The sequence below is a fragment of the Mustela putorius genome, unplaced genomic scaffold (genome assembly GCF_011764305.1).
Source record: "Mustela putorius furo isolate JIRA1106 unplaced genomic scaffold, ASM1176430v1.1 tig00003909_pilon_pilon_pilon, whole genome shotgun sequence".
Lineage (NCBI taxonomy): Eukaryota > Metazoa > Chordata > Mammalia > Carnivora > Mustelidae > Mustela > Mustela putorius.
Window position 1 is genome coordinate 19,613,632 of NW_025422057.1, and position 16,993 is coordinate 19,630,624.

A 16,993-nucleotide genomic window follows, 5' to 3' on the forward strand; every position below is an offset into this window, starting at 1 on the left:
AGGCACCCCTCTTTTTATCTTCCTTGTTGTTATTATACAAATCAAACTATGAGGTTCTTTACCATTCTGCTTTCAGGACAGCTGTCATTGACAGCTTCAACAAAAAAATACACAGATACTACGTATCTACTATGTATCTACGTAGATACTTCAACAAAAAAATACATAGATACTACAGTTGGAAAGGGCATTAAAACTCATCTATTTTAACCTCTCATTTTATAGGTGGCAAAACAGAAGATCAAGGAGGTTAACTGACCTGCTCACAACCTTACACTCAAGTTCTCAGACTTTGAACCCAATGTTATTTCATTAACCTGCTGAAAAATGCCTCCCAGGGCAGTTCTTACTCACTCATGAATGGCTGGGTCAGTAGGCCTACCCTTGGCCTTCTAGCCAGAGGAGGAGAAAATGATGAGTCTGCACAGCACTATTACTCCTTTTAGCACCTGTGTACTGCCCCCAAAATGGAGATAGGAGAGAAGACCGATTAAGTATATCTGATGGGGAGAAAGGAAAAATTTGGAAATAATCCAGATATCAAAGGATGAATGAATACATATAGTACATCCATCCATACACTGAAGTAATATACAGCTATTAAGAAGAATGGGGTAGCCTCTCTGCCTACTTGTGATCTCTCTCAAATAAATAAATAAAATTTAAAAAAAAAAAAAAAGAAGAAGAAGAAGAATGGGGTAGAGGGGCACCTGGGTGGCTCAGTGGGTTAAAGCCTCTGCCTTCAGCTCAGGTCATGATCCCAGAGTCCTGGGATCGAGCCCCACATCGGGCTCTCTGCTCTGCAGGGAGCCTGCTTCCACCTCTCTCTCTCTGCCTGCCTCTCTGCTTACTTGTGATCTCTGTCTGTCAAATAAATAAATAAATAATTTAAAAAAGAAGAAGAAGAATGGGGTAGATACACAACAGTGTGCACAGTATAATTTAATTTGGTTTAAAAAAAAATGGTGCACTCATTCATAGATATTTTTTTGAAAAACAGAGAAGAAACTGCCCCCTAGGGATTGAGGCTCAGGGATTAGGATTGGAAAGGGACATTTTGTCGTACATCTTGTATACTGGAATAAAATTTGAAGGCAGCTATATAGAGCTTGGTGAAAAAAAATTCACTCCTCTTTCCTTATATAATTATTAAAAGAAAAAAATCAGTTTGTTTATTTGTTTACTTATTTTAGAGAGGGGTGGCAGAGGGAGAGGGAGAAATTCTTTAGCAGGCTCCACGCCCAGCATGTGAGCCTGACATGAGGGCTCGATCTCACAACCTTGAGATCAAGACCTGAGCTGAAATCAAGAGACACTTAACTGAGCAAGCCACCCAGGCGCCTCAGATTTTTTAGTGATTTTTTTTTTTTTAAATAAGAGTATTACTGGAGGTATGAACTACTAACATTCTATAAAGTTCCAAATAAAATCTATTTAGAAAATTTCCTGATTTCAGTATTTAACAACAAAGTGGTTGGCAAGTTTTTCTCTGGAGCAACTATAAAAACATCTAAGAGTAAGTGTACTCTCCTACAGTTCAAAGAAGACAGCAGAATCATCTAGCTCAGTAGATTGAAACCAACATTTTAAAAATGGAAAAGAACCCAAAACAGAGTATTTTCTGTGCCATAAGGGAAACTTATTTCAGAAATTAAGTGGCATGTATGTGGTTTATATATTGGGTAGGGATGCAAAACACAACTTGAAAATTTATTTTCTTGTTGAGGTGATGATTAGTGAACTCTTTTCAGAACAGAATCAAGGAGTAAACTTCTAAAATTTCTGATATACACAGTTTATTTAAAGTAAAGCTTTAGCTTTCATGTCCTTTAAAAGAATGATTCTTGGTTAACATCTAAATATTTTTTCCCCTCAATTTCAATACATCCCCTTTAGCATTTTTGGAATAGGCATGTGTCTTTACAAAGAGAATTTGGGTATTCTCAGCTGGAAAAGATCTAACAGCTAACAGCTAACCCAAATTTCCAAGTTTACAAGTAAAGAAACCAGTGTCCAACGTAATAGCCTTGATTCCCAGGCTAGTGCTTTTATCTGATAGTACTAAGCATCCACTTTATTCTTACATCCTTGTGATGTTTGAAAACGGCTAAACACAATTATTACCAAGTTTCAAAGAGGAAGCTAAACAAGGAAATGCTCACAAGTCTAAGTCCAAAAAGGATGACACACTGTCACTCCTGCCAGCTTTATGAAAATCTGCCATTTTCAACATTCAGCTTTGATTTCAACTGAAGTGGCTCAACTTGCTTATACTGAATGGGTGTGTCTGTTCCACAAGGGTACACGATGAACATGCACAAGAGGAAGACAATAGTACAGAAGAGATCACAGAGCACAGCCTCTCTCTCAACATGTCTACTCTGGTCAGTGCATAACTAAACACTTCACAGGCATTTAAAACATAGTTATTAAAAAAAAAACCAATATGTGAGGGGGGAAAAAAGATCCATTTGCAAAGAAAAAATTGCTGAATGTGGACCTCACTGAATAACTCAATTCTCCCACAGTTCAACTTACCACTCACGTCACAAACTCTGGAGGAACACAGAGGCACAGACAAGGCATGGAACAGAACTTTGGGCTGCAGCCTTCCCCAACTCTTCTGACAAATACCCAACAGCAGCAGGACAAAGCATCATTATAACAGAAATAAAGGCTCTTTAGATGCTGCCTTTTTTTATTTCAATGAACCCACTCTTACACACAAAGTTCATGCTACGATGTCTCGAAATACAGTATTGCCAGATTATGCTGTTAATGGGTCCAATAAATTCAGTGCAAAACACTACTTCAAACATTTTTATGTTAAGTAATTAGCACATTTGAGAAACTACCAGTATTTTCCTTAGTTTAAATAGTCATTGTCATCCCCCAAACAATTAAAAACAACAGTCCAGTAAACTGTTTAAGGAACAAAAACAAAAAAGCAAACAAGTGAACTAACAGGAAAAAATTTAGTTGAGTGATAAAGCCACAGGCTCCTTCCCAAGAAGAACACTGCACATTACTCGCAGCTAGCACAAAACTAGCCATCTATCTTATCTATGTTTCCCCTAAGCTGTGCGTTATCAGTTTTACAATAGACAATCCATTACTTACAAAAAAAATTGAAGTTGCTGTAATTTCTTAAGCTGGTTTTTGTGTGGCAATTCTGATGCAATGCTGCCCTAAAAATGAACTTTGTTTTAAACAGTGAGATATCCACACTCTGTGCGGTTAGAGCAAGGGTGGAGCCCACTCTGGGGGAAACAACACACCCAAAGCAGACTTCAGTGACAGCGACTGCTCGTTAATACTGCCACAACAATTTTCAGGGCCTCAGAGTCAAAACTAATTGGTTAATCCTCCTTAAAGAAATGGGGGAGGGGAGGGAAGTTCATGTTTGAAGATCTGCTTTCCTGCTGTGAAATAAAATATGGGCTCATTTCTTTTTTGTGAAGAAAGTAAAAATAAAATATAAGGTAGATCACCCAGCTCAACCAGCAGAATGGGAGGTGGAAGTGCACTACTAAAAAGGAAGTCCAGCCATGCCAACTTCTAAGTTTAGCAACAGCAGCTTCTGCCTATCTCAAGTTGTTGGCAATATTGCTCACTCTATAACTTTACTTTTGGACTATCTGTCCAAAGCAGGGGATCCAATCATGAACGTAAGCATTACCTACCCTTCTCTATCAATACTCTAGTTCTTCGGGTAATGCAGAAACAATATAAACATTCTCTTATCAACTAACTAGAGCAGAAGTTGCCTTAAAAAAAAAAAGAATTTGATTGATAAACTCGTTTTAGGTAGAGTATTAAAATACATAAAAGGGAGAATTATTTTGGTGGAAATCACTAATATGCACAGCAAACTTTTAAAATTTTATAGGCATTTGTTTTTTCAAATAGTTTCATAGAGTTTTGATTTTTAATTTTTTTCTGATTTATTTCCAAATAAGATATTCTGTAACATGTACCCATACTGCCTAAAAAACTTGGTGTCTAAAATAATTTATCAGTTACTGAAACTGTTACCAAACATCTGGTAATTGTTCAAAGTGATTTTAATCAATACTACTTCCTGTATATGCATATTCAGACAAACAACCAACAGTTTTAACGGAACTATAACACATGGAATAAAAAATAGTTTCTTTTCAGTAAAATATCCATGCATATAAAAAATAAGCTATATAATCATTTACACTGAATTCATAACAAAGAAAAGGCTTTTGGAAAAGACCAGAAAAATATTATTTTTAATGATACATGCTGTCACATTACCCTGCGCGCCAACTGCTACTTCCTTACATTGGAACAATAAATCAGTCTGCGTACTGAACATTTTGTTTTCCTCCTCTCCCCCCCCCACCCCACAATATTTTCAGAGGTAGCCTGTAACAACTTCCAGGATAGTATCCTGGAAGGGGTGCTTGTTGATCTAGCCTTTTGTTGCATATGAGGTCGCTTTTACCATAAACTAAACTAACCCCTTCAAAAATACTTCTCAAAGTCCACGTGCCTGTTTATTTTCAACCATATATGTAATTATGCATTGCCTGCTATCCCTTGCTCTTCTCTACCTCACCCCCAAACTGAACTCAAAGGGAGCATTCAGATATATTTGAAGAATCCCATTTTGATACTTTTTGGATTTGCACTGCTGGAAATGTCTGTTTTCAAGTCAAACTTCACTTTCACAGCTGCAAAGGAAATGACAAGAGAAGAAAAACACAGCCAATATATATCAGCAATTAATTCCATCCACAACTGCCCAGCTGTTTGTGCATGGAAGAATCAGTCTGTTTCCTTTTGGGGCTTTCACCACTGAAAATTGATACTGCACATTCAGAGACACAAGCTGTTTGTAACATGTCAGGAATGTGCACAAGATCACACAGAGTTGAAAAGACAAAATGAAATCCAGATCTAGTTTTCTTGGGACTTGCCAGTATTATTTCATAGCTTTAAAAAAAAAAAAAAAGTCATAAAAACACCTCAATCAGAGAGCAAAATAGATGAAAAAACAGTCTCCCTTATGACTATTATCCTTCCAATAAAGGGAAAATCTGCCAATGATATCAGATTTAGTATCAAAAATAGATACTCTAACTTATTGGCATAGACAAGGTGTGACATTCTTAGGAATCCACATGCCCCCGGTATGTTAAATTCAGCCAATACTTTTTGGACTACAGTTGCTTGCCCAATGTGCAGGGAGTCCCTTTTATAAAAAATCCTCGTGAACGTGAAAGTTGTTGAAAACCAATGCTTTCACCACAGTGATGAGGAAAAGCAAGCTTTTCTTGGTCAGTTCAGGCATTATTTGGCACAGGTATACCGGCCTGTTACAGGGATTCATGTAAATTTACCGATCCCCTCTTCTAGGGTAACTCTCAAGCAATTAAATTTCTCCTTCCCTTTCCGTACCAGTTTTGTGGATTTTAAATACAAACACTGTCTACTTAATGCCAGAGGCTTAACAATTAATTAAAGTATGGGCTCCCGCACAACTCAGAATGTGTCCTGATCTCCCTCCCTCTACCCTTCAACTCCAATTGTATTTCAAGTATTTGTTTCATTTAAATGCCATTTTGTTGTATTTTCAAACACACAATATTGTAAAACAATGAGTGTTTTCAGTATGTAAAGTGACTTGTAACAAACAGTTATTAAAGTTAGAAAAGAGAAAGAGGACATTTTTAAAAGGAAATAATTCAAAAACACATTTTACCTATGTTACTGGTTTTTTAAAATATGAAATTAGGTATCCCCATGATTGAACTCATTGTTCTAAGAGCTCTCCCCTCCACTTTTGCTGCACAAGAGTTCACGTACTCTTCATACCCACACATTTTCAAGAACTTGGATGAGACACTCATCTGGGGCACCACCAGGTGCTGAGGCTTAAGCAATGGAGAAGATAAGCACTCTGCTTCAAATACGAGAGGGACACCCTGCCCTGAGCTTCAGAATGAAGATGCTCTCAAGTGCCAGAACTCAAACCAGCACAATGAGAAGTTGTCTCCAACTAAAGTGCTGGGAAAGCACGAAATGTCATTTGTTAAAGAATAAAGAAACACAAGGCAACTCAAACTTGTGGTTGACTGAAAATAAAGCACGAAACCAAAAAAAAGGGGGTTTTCCTTTAACAAACATCACCAGATTAACAATATTTCTATTGTGGGAGAGGGAGGGAAAGAAAAGTTTAATCTTTGGCTGTGATGACATTAAATTCTAGAAATATGGGGCACCTGGGTGGCTCACTGGGTTAAAGCCTCTGCCTTTGGCTCCAGTCATGATCCCAGGGTTCTGGGATCGAGCCCCGAGTCAGGCTCTCTGCTCAGCAGGGAGCCTGTTTCCTCCTCCTCTCTCTCTCTCTCTCTCTCTCTCTCTCTGCCTGCCTCTCTGCCTACTTGTGATCTCTGTCAAATAAATAAACTCTTTAAAAAAAAATTCTAGAAATATGGTATAACTATCAATGACTCAGAGAACCAAGGAGAAGAGCTTTGTTTGGCAAGCTTCAGCTCTGTGGGACATTAAGACTAACCTGAAATGTCTATGGGAAGGAACCTCTCCATCTACAGGATCAGCAAAGGAAAGAAAAGGTCTCTCTGAGCTGTTTAAATCAGGTTAAATTCATGGTAGTCCAACTAGAGCCTGCGGTGGTGTAAAAAAAAGACTCTTCAAGTGAGGAGGGGACTACTGATACGAAACTGTTGACTCATTTTATTTCAAGATTTCATTTACGCATTTGACAGAGAGAGACATCACAAGTGGGGGGGGCAAGGAGGGGAGGGAGGGGAAGCAGGCTCCCTGCTGAGCAGAGAGCCCAATATGGGGCTCGATCCCAGGACCCCTAGATCATGACCCAAGCCGAAGGCAGAGGTTTAACCCACTAAGCCACCAGGCGCCCCTGTTGACTCATTTTAAAAGTGATTTCCCCATTCTGACAATATTTTAATATTTTGTTATTTTATTTAGATTTTCAAATTTATAGCAAATTTGAAAGAATATGAGTAAGCACTACACAAGCCTTGTCTAGATTTTACCATTAACACTCTACTATACTTATTTTATCACATATCTCATCTACCCATTCCTCTATCCATTCATTAACCTATGTTATTTTTGGTACATTTTGAAGTGACAGACATCCATATACATTCCCCAATACTTCAGCATGCTTATCATTACCCAGAGTTCAATATTTGCTTATGGCTTTTTTCTTTTGATACAAAATTTACATACAAAGAAATGGAGAAATTTAAGTTTATACTTGTACAAACGCCTATCAAAATAAAGAACAGGGACGCCTGGGTGGCTCAGTGGGTTAAAGCCTCTGCCTTTGGCTCAGGTCATGATCCCAGGGATCATCACGCATCGGGCTCTCTGCTCAGCAGGGAGCCTGCTTCCCCCCCATCTCTACCTGCCTCTGCCTAATTGTGATCTCTCTCTGTCAAAAAAAATACAGAACATTTTCTTCACCACAGAAAGTTCCCTCATGCCTCTCCCCAGACAATCCCCTCTTTCATTTCCTCAGAGGCAATCATTACTTTGATTTTAAAGTGACTTTAGGGGCGCTTGGGTGGCTCAGTCAACTAAGCATCCAAATTCTGATTTCATCTTAGGTCATGACATCAAGCCCTTACAACAGGTCCCGTGATCAGCGATCAGCAGGGAGCCTGCTTGAGACTCTCTCACTCCCCGTCCCTCTGCAGTCCACCCCCACATATGCTCTCTTTCTAAAATAAATAAATGTTTTTTTTAAAAAAGTTGATTTTAAACAACTCTAAATAGTCATGCCTTTGCAACCTCTGCGTTACAACATTCCCCACTACGTCATATAACTTGGTTGTATAAAGTGATGAGGCATGAATGAAACAGATGGAAGGAGCCTAAGAAGAAATTATAAAGTTAAAAGAAAGTGTAGACTCATCTGCTCCAATGTAGACTCAATTACTCCACCTCTTAGGTGAAGGAAGCAAAACTTCAGAAGTTTTGGCTGCCTGTACCATTCAGCCAGCTGGTCAGTGATTTATTGGTTGGGACCAGACTCAGGTTCTTAGGCAGCAGCTCTACACTTGGCTTTAGGATGAGCAGAACAGAAGCTTGGGAGAGAATGCTGGCTCAGAGGAAGAGCTGTCACTTACAGGCTATACATCTTAAGAAAGTTCCTTGGTTTTGGTTTTTTATACTCCCTTTGAGTCTTAGTTTTGTCTTATATAAAACAAGGAAAATCTTAATTCATAAAAGTTCTACGGCTTAAAAGAGATAACCTTTGTAAAATGCCTGGCTTGTAGTAAGTGATCAAAAGAAGGAAACACAAGAAGTGGAAGCAAAATCAACAGTTCTGGGCATAGTTCAAGTATATGCCTATTCACATACTGCTTTGAAGCTTTTGTGCTTCAAAACTATGTTTGCTCTCATTTCACATACTCAAAATAAAAATAGCAAATAAAGCATAACTCTTTATTCACTCCACAGGCAAGCAATCTTTCATGTCCAGGAAAAAAAAAAGTCTATTTGTTTTCTCTTTGCTTTTTTACTATGACAGAATTGGAGTGGTGGAGGAGGGAAACATAGACTTTTAACTTTGTGGTGACTACTCACACCAAATACACTTATATCTCTACCAGTCTTTGTATAAAGAGCTCCCTTTGCCTAGCGTGATCTTCCTTTATACCACCAAGTGAGAATTCAAGGCCAAGTTAAAATCTAACCTACTTTCCTAATCTACTCAGGACAAAATTAAAGCTTCTTCATCCTGTGTTTCCATTATGCTTTAAATAACAGCATTACAGAACTCACACCAGATGGCTGCTTCCATTAGTTTCCCTTTTTTAAATGGGAGCATCTTTGTATTCCAATGCATAGCACATGGAAACTGTCTGTAAGTGCTGCTGATGGATATGCCTGGGTGATGGCTACTCAGTTATGATCAAAGTAGCAAAAACAACAACAACAACAAAAAACCCCACTAAATCTAAACACTTACCAAAAAGGAAAGCAAAGTGCCAGAAAAGTGGGGGGAAGGGAAAGGATCACAGGGGATGAAATTAAAGAGACTAAAAGTTGGGTTGCCTGGGTGTCTGCCTTCAGCTCAGGTTATGATCCCATGGTTCTGGGATAGAGCTCTGCGTTGGGCTCCCTGCTCATCAGGAAGTCTGCTTCTCCTTCTCCCTCTCCCACTCCCCCTGCTGCTTGTGTTCCTGTTCTCAACGTCTCTCTCTCTCTCTCCCTCTGTCAAATAAAAAATAATTATGAATTTTGGAACACTGAAAAAAAGTAAAATAAAATTTAAAATAAATAAATAAGTCTAAAAAAATTTTTAAAAAGTCAACTATGTGCAAATTCTTGTGTTCTTGGAGAAGTAACTCCTGCCAAGCCGTTAGAGTGCCACTGGAATAATTCAAACCACTATGTGCTTTAAATACCTATCCTGTGTACCACCCACAACAACTCCATCAGGCAGTACTATAAGGTTCCTTTTATAGATGAGAAAATGGAGGCTCCAAGAGGTTAAGCATGTAAAGTCACACAACTCCTGGCAATGGAGATAAAGTAGAGAAGTGATTTTTCATTACACGTGATTTTCATAATAGGCCAATTTTACAAAGGTGTGGGCAGGCTCTGGGTTTAAGAGAACCCAAAAAGGGGAGGGACAACGAAGTGGCACAAGAGATTCAGCTGAGGGAGCAAAACTCAAGGGGAGAAAAAAGGCCTGGGAAAGAAAAACAAAAACAAAAACAAAAACACAAACACCAAAGCTGAAACAATTAAGAGGAGTGTGAGTTTTATGTAGGACTCAACTCCATGGAATAGTCTGCCATCCTAGAGTTATGAAACCTAAGTCAGAGATGGCCCTAGAACTGCAGCAGTGCAAAATCATAGTTCTTACTCTTCCGGCTTCCCCCCACCAAACCAACTGTTCTCAGAAATAATAAATACAACATGGGTAACTCCTTGATAAAAATGCCAACCATGGTATTCATGCTTCAGAAGATAAAGAGAGCCCTGCCAAGTTGGTGAAATTCAACTCTTGTCTGCAGGCATCTGGCTATATTCTATAATTTCCCATTTAGGAAAATCCTGGTTTTGCTTCCCTTGCAAAGATGGATTTGTGAAGGAAGGCCTCCATGTTGAAGTTCAAAGCCTCAAGTGCCACAGCCCTCTGGCTTACCTCCAACCTAGCACGCATTACATTGACTCACAATTTTCTGTTTGCCAGTATAGCTCTCACACATGCTGCTGAGCAACTGGCAGGCAGGGCCCCTCAGCACCTAGCATAGGGAAAATTCAAAAAATATTATGGATGGTAAATGAATAATATCCTTTGCCCATTTAATATCTGATAGATGATTATTTGTTAAAAACGGTAATCCAACATTTAAAGATTAAGCAGTTACAGAAAAGGAAAGGCTGGAAGTAAGTGAAATATGATTAATGTTCAAAATAAGGGTTTTTGTTGGATAAAAAAAAATGTATGCAACATAACCTACACAAAGATTGCAAGTTAAGCCTAATAAAGCTGATGCAGAAATTCAGTAAATCATTAGGTCTAAAGTTGACAGGATCCCCATTTAAAACAAAAATTAACCAAAGTAGTGAGCTTGTATTGTATCTGAAAGTTGCCAAACTAAGTGAAGAAACAGCATGTGGCTTTGACTCTCCCATGGCACAATACTACCAAAAACAATGCATTTTATTAACCACCTCTTAGAGGAATACAAAGGCTACACAGGGGATAAAGAAACATTAAAAAGTGAAGAATAAATATTTATGTGCTATTAAAAAACACACTCACAAATAATTTCTGCTTTGGGGAAAAGCCCCCCAAAGAAAAAGGAACAGAAAACAAGTAAATGTAAATACATTATGGTCACATGACATAGACATTCATGACATACACAATTTTTTTTTTAAGATTTAATTAATTTACTTATTTATTGAGAGAGAGTGAGAGAACATGCATGAGCAGAGGGAGGGGCACAGGAACAAAGGGAATCTCAAGACTCTGCACTGAGCACAGAGCCTAATGCGGGGCTCAAGATCATGACCCGAGCTGAAATCAAGAGTTGGATGCTTAACCAAATAAGCCATTCAGGTGCCTCTGCAATTTGTTAAAAATACTACTGTTGCTTTAATTTGCTCCATCCAAGGACGTGGGGGACCAATGTAGGCATTTTTAAATTGCTTTTTCTAAATATGAGGGAAAAAATCTCTTTAGTTGAAAAAAATGTTTCTTATTTCAAATAATTTACCCAATTTAAAAGAGCCTTCTTTCTTACTCTTTGGAAATTTAAGTATTCTCATCCAAAAAAATTTCTTCAAGTACTTAGCTTCAAACACTGCTATAAGATAGGTAGGTGGCCAAGCTGACAAATCACATGATGTAAAGGACTAACGATCTCCTCTCAGATCAAGCTCTGGAACACATGCTCCCTATTCATTACAAGAACACCTCCTGTCCTGTAAAACAAAGTTCCAAATCTCCCAAATACTACCATAAAACAGGGTAGGAGACAGGTTTAGAAATATTCTCCTCCAGTTCCACCTGCCCTTTGTGAAAGTATCTGTGGAGAGTTGGTAGATTTGCCACCTTTCCATTCTCTTAGGCAAACTGGTAGTATGATAGAAGGTTTAATCAAGACAAAAATGAGGGACTCCTGGGGGGCTCAGTCAGTTGGACATCTGCCTTTGGCTCAAGTCAAGATCTTAGGTTCCTGGGACTGAGCCCTGAGTTGGGCTCCCTGCTCGGCAGAGAGTCTGCTTTCTCCCTCTCCCTCTGCCCCTCTACCTGCTTGTACTCTCTCTTGCTCTCAAATAAATAAATAAAATCTTTAAAAAAACAAACACACATACACAAAACTGGCCTACTTTCTGCTTCCTACTTTCTGCCCCCAAGTACTATTACTCTAGTTGGAGAATATCAACTTGTTCTGTGCCAAATTTATGATTTTAGATTTTAAAAACTTATCTTTAAATTTGAAGTTGGTTAAGTCGATTCATCAATAAATCTTTCCACTTCCGGTTAAATTCATTTATTCTTTTGACAATAATTCATTCAACACCTATCATGTGCTACAGCTGAGGACAATACAGTGGAGAATGAAACATCATCCCTGATCCTAGAACACTAGCAACTTGTGGACCAGAGAAGGAAAAAGGGAGAGATAGCTTCTTAAGCAATTATATTAGCCCACTGTGTTAGTGTGTTATAACAGACATACTTATTGACTTGGAGGAAAGAGCCAATTTGAATCCGAGGAAGTTACATGTGAGCTTGGTCTTTAATGGTCTGGGGAGGGGGGATGATGTACAACTCTGGCACAAAGATATGAAGAGACAATATGCTTCTTAAACTTGTATTTAAACATGTGGCTTTATTTTAAAAACATGTGTCTTTTTTTTTTTTTTAAGATTTTATTTATTTATTTGACAGTGATCACAAGTAGGCAGAGAGAAAGAGAGGAGGAGGAAGCGGGCTCCCTGCAGAGCAGAGAGCCATGTAGGGCTCAATCCCAGGACTCTGGGATCATGACCTGAGCTGAAGGCAGAGGCTTTAACCCACTGAGCCACCCAGGCACCTGTGGCTTTATTTTCTAAATTTATTTTTAGAAAGAGCGTAAGAGTGAATAGGAAGGTCCAAGGGAGGAGAGAGAGAATCTTAAGCCAACACATGGCTTTATCTCATGACCCTGAGATTATGACCTGAGCTGAAATGGAGGGTTTGGATGCTTAACCAACTGAACCACCCTGGGACTCCAACACATGGCTCTATTTTAAACAAAAGTATCACAAATGGCAACTAATATACAAGGGAAATAAAAATTGTCACTAATTAACAACCTACAGTGGTTTGTATAATTTAAACTACAGGAACCCTACAATCTACTAGCAAGCCATACAGTTTTGTGTCATGAGCTCTTGCTTTCATTCTAATCTTCTGACTTGTACACTAAGAAAAGAATATCAAAAGCCACTTATATCCTTTCTTGCAATAATGTTTGTTCTGTACTAACCATGATTTAGAAATAATTAAGACCAATTATTTTGAAGCCAGTCTGTGTTCTGCCACCACATCCTCATGGAAAAAGGAATAAGAATGTTACAGGTTAATACGAAAGTGAATATGCAAAAACACAGTCAACCTGGAACAGGTATACCATTAATCTATGGGCTCAAATCCTTAAGGGTATCAAGTACAAGGACAGTAGATTTAATTGGAGGGCTGGAAAGAAAAAAGAAAAACACAACTAATGACAAGCACTGTGTAAGTCACCTCAATTTTCAAGTTCAAGGCTCAGAAAGATGTTGATACATATGAGAAAGGTTATTTTTGTGGGCTAATCTGACAAAAATAAAAGGAATGCCACATTAAATTTCTAAGAATAGATCACCCATTTTGATCAGATTACTATCATTGTGAAAATGACTTAAGGTTAACATTTAAGACAGGTTTCCACATGAAAGTACACATAAAGAACAAATCTTCCATTTTTATGAATAAATGAGGATCATTAGTTACAGCACACACTATGTGACAACCTAAGTGAAAAATACCTAAAACGGAGAAATCAAAGTAGGATTATTTATATTATGTGACTTTAAAGATTGCTAGGTTCTTTTAGATAGTAATCTTCTCTGTGTTTAACACATTATACTGGGAGGCAAGAGCCATGTGTACTTTATATTCATGAACTCACACCTATAATACTAAGCTCTTGACAAAGAAGAAAAAAAAAACCAAACCTATTGCAAAATGTTAAGACTGAGAGGTTTGATCCTGCAGTAGGAATTTCTCAGTGAAACACATACCTTTAGACAGTATATAAATAACTTTCTCAGACTACTTAGAGAAAAGGAACACAGCAACAACAAAAAACCTCATGAGAACTGCTCCTGAGCCTTTGAGAAAGGAGGTGACTAGAGCAGTACAAAAACTGGGTGGAGGAGGGCAAAGGCGGAGCTAAGAAAGCAGATGAAGAGACATCCTGAAAGAGCCAAGAGTGACAGGAGATGAGGATCAAGTAACTATGGCAGCCGCATAAGGCCTGGCACGCCCACAGGGAGCTATGTGGCTTACTTCAAGGGGGTGGAACACTGAACAAGTGAACAACTTTGATTTTGTTTAACTGAAAGGCTGCTGTGCAATCCTACAAGTGGGAAAAAGAAAAAGGAGGGGTTTTCCAATATAGAAAGTTAGGATGTAATAAATGGCTATCACTTGAAAAAATATGAAACAAAAGAGAATACCTTATATGAAAATGAAAAATCGAGAACTGTGAGGAAAGCAATATGAAGTCTATGTAAACCCAGAGTTGCATTATTTATTGATTGTCACGACAAAGCTTTTCATCCTGTCGACTATGCCATCCTTCAAATAACAAGATCCCCATAAAGCACACTGACAAGAATGTTGGGGTGTGTGAATCAGTCTAAGGTTTTTCTTCACTCCAACTTTCAATTTGGCAGCTTATGGAAACAATTCTTAATGGCTGAGTTTTTAAAACTCACTCCAAGACAAGCAGGACTGTGACTCCTGTGGGCGATTTCCAAGTTGCCAAGTCATTAATCTAAAACAGCTCTCAACCCCTTTAAACTGATTCCTGCTGGCCCAATATAATAAATGATACGGTGTTTTAAATAAAAAGGAGGGAGAGGGAAGAAAGAAGGCCCAAACCAGTACTTTGGAGTTACTTTTAAGCTTAAAAAAACCTGGAAGCCATAAGATAATACACATTCACTACTATATTTTTCAATCATGTGCCTGGAAACTACAGAAAGGAGTTTGGAAAAACCTTCTGCCAGAAGCAAATTACCTTCTTCAAATTCAAGTTTAAACAGTAATTACCTTTGTTACACCCCCAGAAATGAAAGCTTTAAAAAAAAAAGATATATTTCAAAGCTTTTGCAGATAATTTACTACATTAATCCAATCTGTTCATTCCTGTAAGCATTAATACCTTCTTACAGGAATTGGAAAAAAGGACATTGTGCATTCAACAAGTGTTTGCCTTTGCTATGACACAAAGGTCAAGATGCACCTGATAAATCAGTAAGCAATCAGTGCACCTAGACCAATGTTTTCAGTATCGTCAGAACACAGCAACCAGCTGCAGCTTTAGCGTTTTGGATCATTGGTTTAAAAACGAAGATTTGTAGCTAGGACTCAAAAGAGGAATCTAAACATGCAAATCTTTCTCAATATAAAGCCATTATAGAGACCATACCATTATTAGGAAATACTCATGGAAATACTTTTATTTCAGTAATTTCCAAAATAACTAGAGTGCTTGAAATTTATGAAGGAATCCTAATCATAATCATAGTCAATTTATTAAGATGAGTAAGATCAGAAAAAAAAAAATAAAAGTTGCTTGGTTTTCTGAAGATGATGAGCTCAATGTTGTGAAGGAAAAACTGCTAAATTAGAAAGCAGATTTTCCTCAAGTCATAAGTTACGGGGGTGGAGAGTTCTTCCTACAAGGCAGGGAGTTGTTACAGACCCCTACCATACACATACAGATAAATCCAGAATCTTAAAGCGTAATACCCTCAGGTAAAAGGCAGACCAAAAAATCTAACCACCAACAGAAGGAATTAAAAAGCGCACACACAGAGAGACAAAAACAAAACGAAACAACAAACAACCACACACAGATGCACAAAATACACACACACACACACACACACAAAATATGGTCCAAAACGTCTTAAGCCAAGAGAGTAACATAAAGTGGCCTTAGGTTGGTAGCACTCCTGATCCCCCACAAAAAGGGAACATAAATTATGTCTGGAGAAAGGTGCTCTCAAAACAGACCGCCTAATGATTTCCACAGATAAAATTCTGCCAAGTTAATTCAAAATTACAAAGCACATGAGTCACAAGCCACATTAAGCAAAAATCAGCAGAAACAACAGAGAACAGAATTTGATACCTCCCTCTAAGAACTGCAGACAACGGAAAACTAAGACACAGAATATAAGTTTTTTTCACAATGTTCAAAATCCTTAAAGATAGAACTGGAAGCACGAGAAACAAGATGTTATAAAGGAAGATCAACAGAGCTGAAAAACTAGAGAATAATGGAAAAAAACTTAGTGAATGGATTAAACAGAGTAGACTAGACCCACACAGAAAGGATAAACTGGAATCTAAATTTGAAAAAACTAGTCAGAATGGCAGAGAGACAAAGAAATAGAATGTGTAAAAGAGAGACTAAGAAACAGAGAGCAGGGGCGCCTGGGTGGCTCAGTCAGTTAAGCCGCTGCCTTCGGCTGGGGTCATGATCCCAGGGTCCTGGGATCAAGTCCTGCATTGGGCTCCTTGTCTGGTAGGGATCCTGCTTCTCTCTCTGCCTCTGCCTGCCACTCTGCTGCTTGTGCTCTCTCTCTGACAAATAAATAAATAAAATCTTTAAAAAAGAAAGAAAGAAACAGAGAGCAAAGAGGTCCAACATACATACCGGAGTTTCTAAAGAGGAAACAATAGGGAAGAGGTCGTATTTGAGGAAATCATGGCTAGAAACTTCAGAGACAAATCACCTACAAAGGACTGTTAATTACATTTGCAGTAGACTTCAAAAGAAAAAAAGTCATAAGACATAGAAATAATAGTGCTGAGAGAGGATAACAGTCAGCCGAGAACTGTAAATCAAACAGAACTATCAAAAGTAAAAACAAAAACAAAAACAAACCTGTCTCACTAAAGAGTTCTATAAATTCATTAAAGAAACTTTTGAAGGATGAATTTCAGATAATTTTAAATTAGAGGAATGGAAATGGAAGAGGAAAGAAAATGGTATACAAGTGAGTAATTTAAAAAATACCATATAAAATAATAGTAATAACAAATGTAGAAGGTTAAAAAAGTGGAACTAAAATCCTGATCAGTAATATCACATAAGATGGAAATGGAGAATGAGAGTTAAAGTGTTTTAAGATCCTTGGATTGTTCAGAAGGGGAGAAAAAACTATTGACTTTAGA

General features: G+C 38.0%; 1 protein-coding gene across 6 annotated transcripts in view; it reads right to left on the reverse strand.

The window, feature by feature from the left end:
* The window catches only part of ADD3 (adducin 3), a 124,228-nt gene that overhangs the window by 48,723 nt on the left and 58,512 nt on the right, over window positions 1–16,993 (reverse strand). Inside the window, exon 1 of one of the 6 annotated variants that reach the window (XM_004763878.3) lies at window positions 3,121–3,218. The exons of the other annotated variants lie outside the window; for them this stretch is intronic. The gene's annotated coding sequence lies outside the window, so the exon portion shown is untranslated. Of the gene's footprint in view, window positions 1–3,120; window positions 3,219–16,993 lie in introns of those variants that run through there. 6 annotated transcript variants of the gene reach the window in all.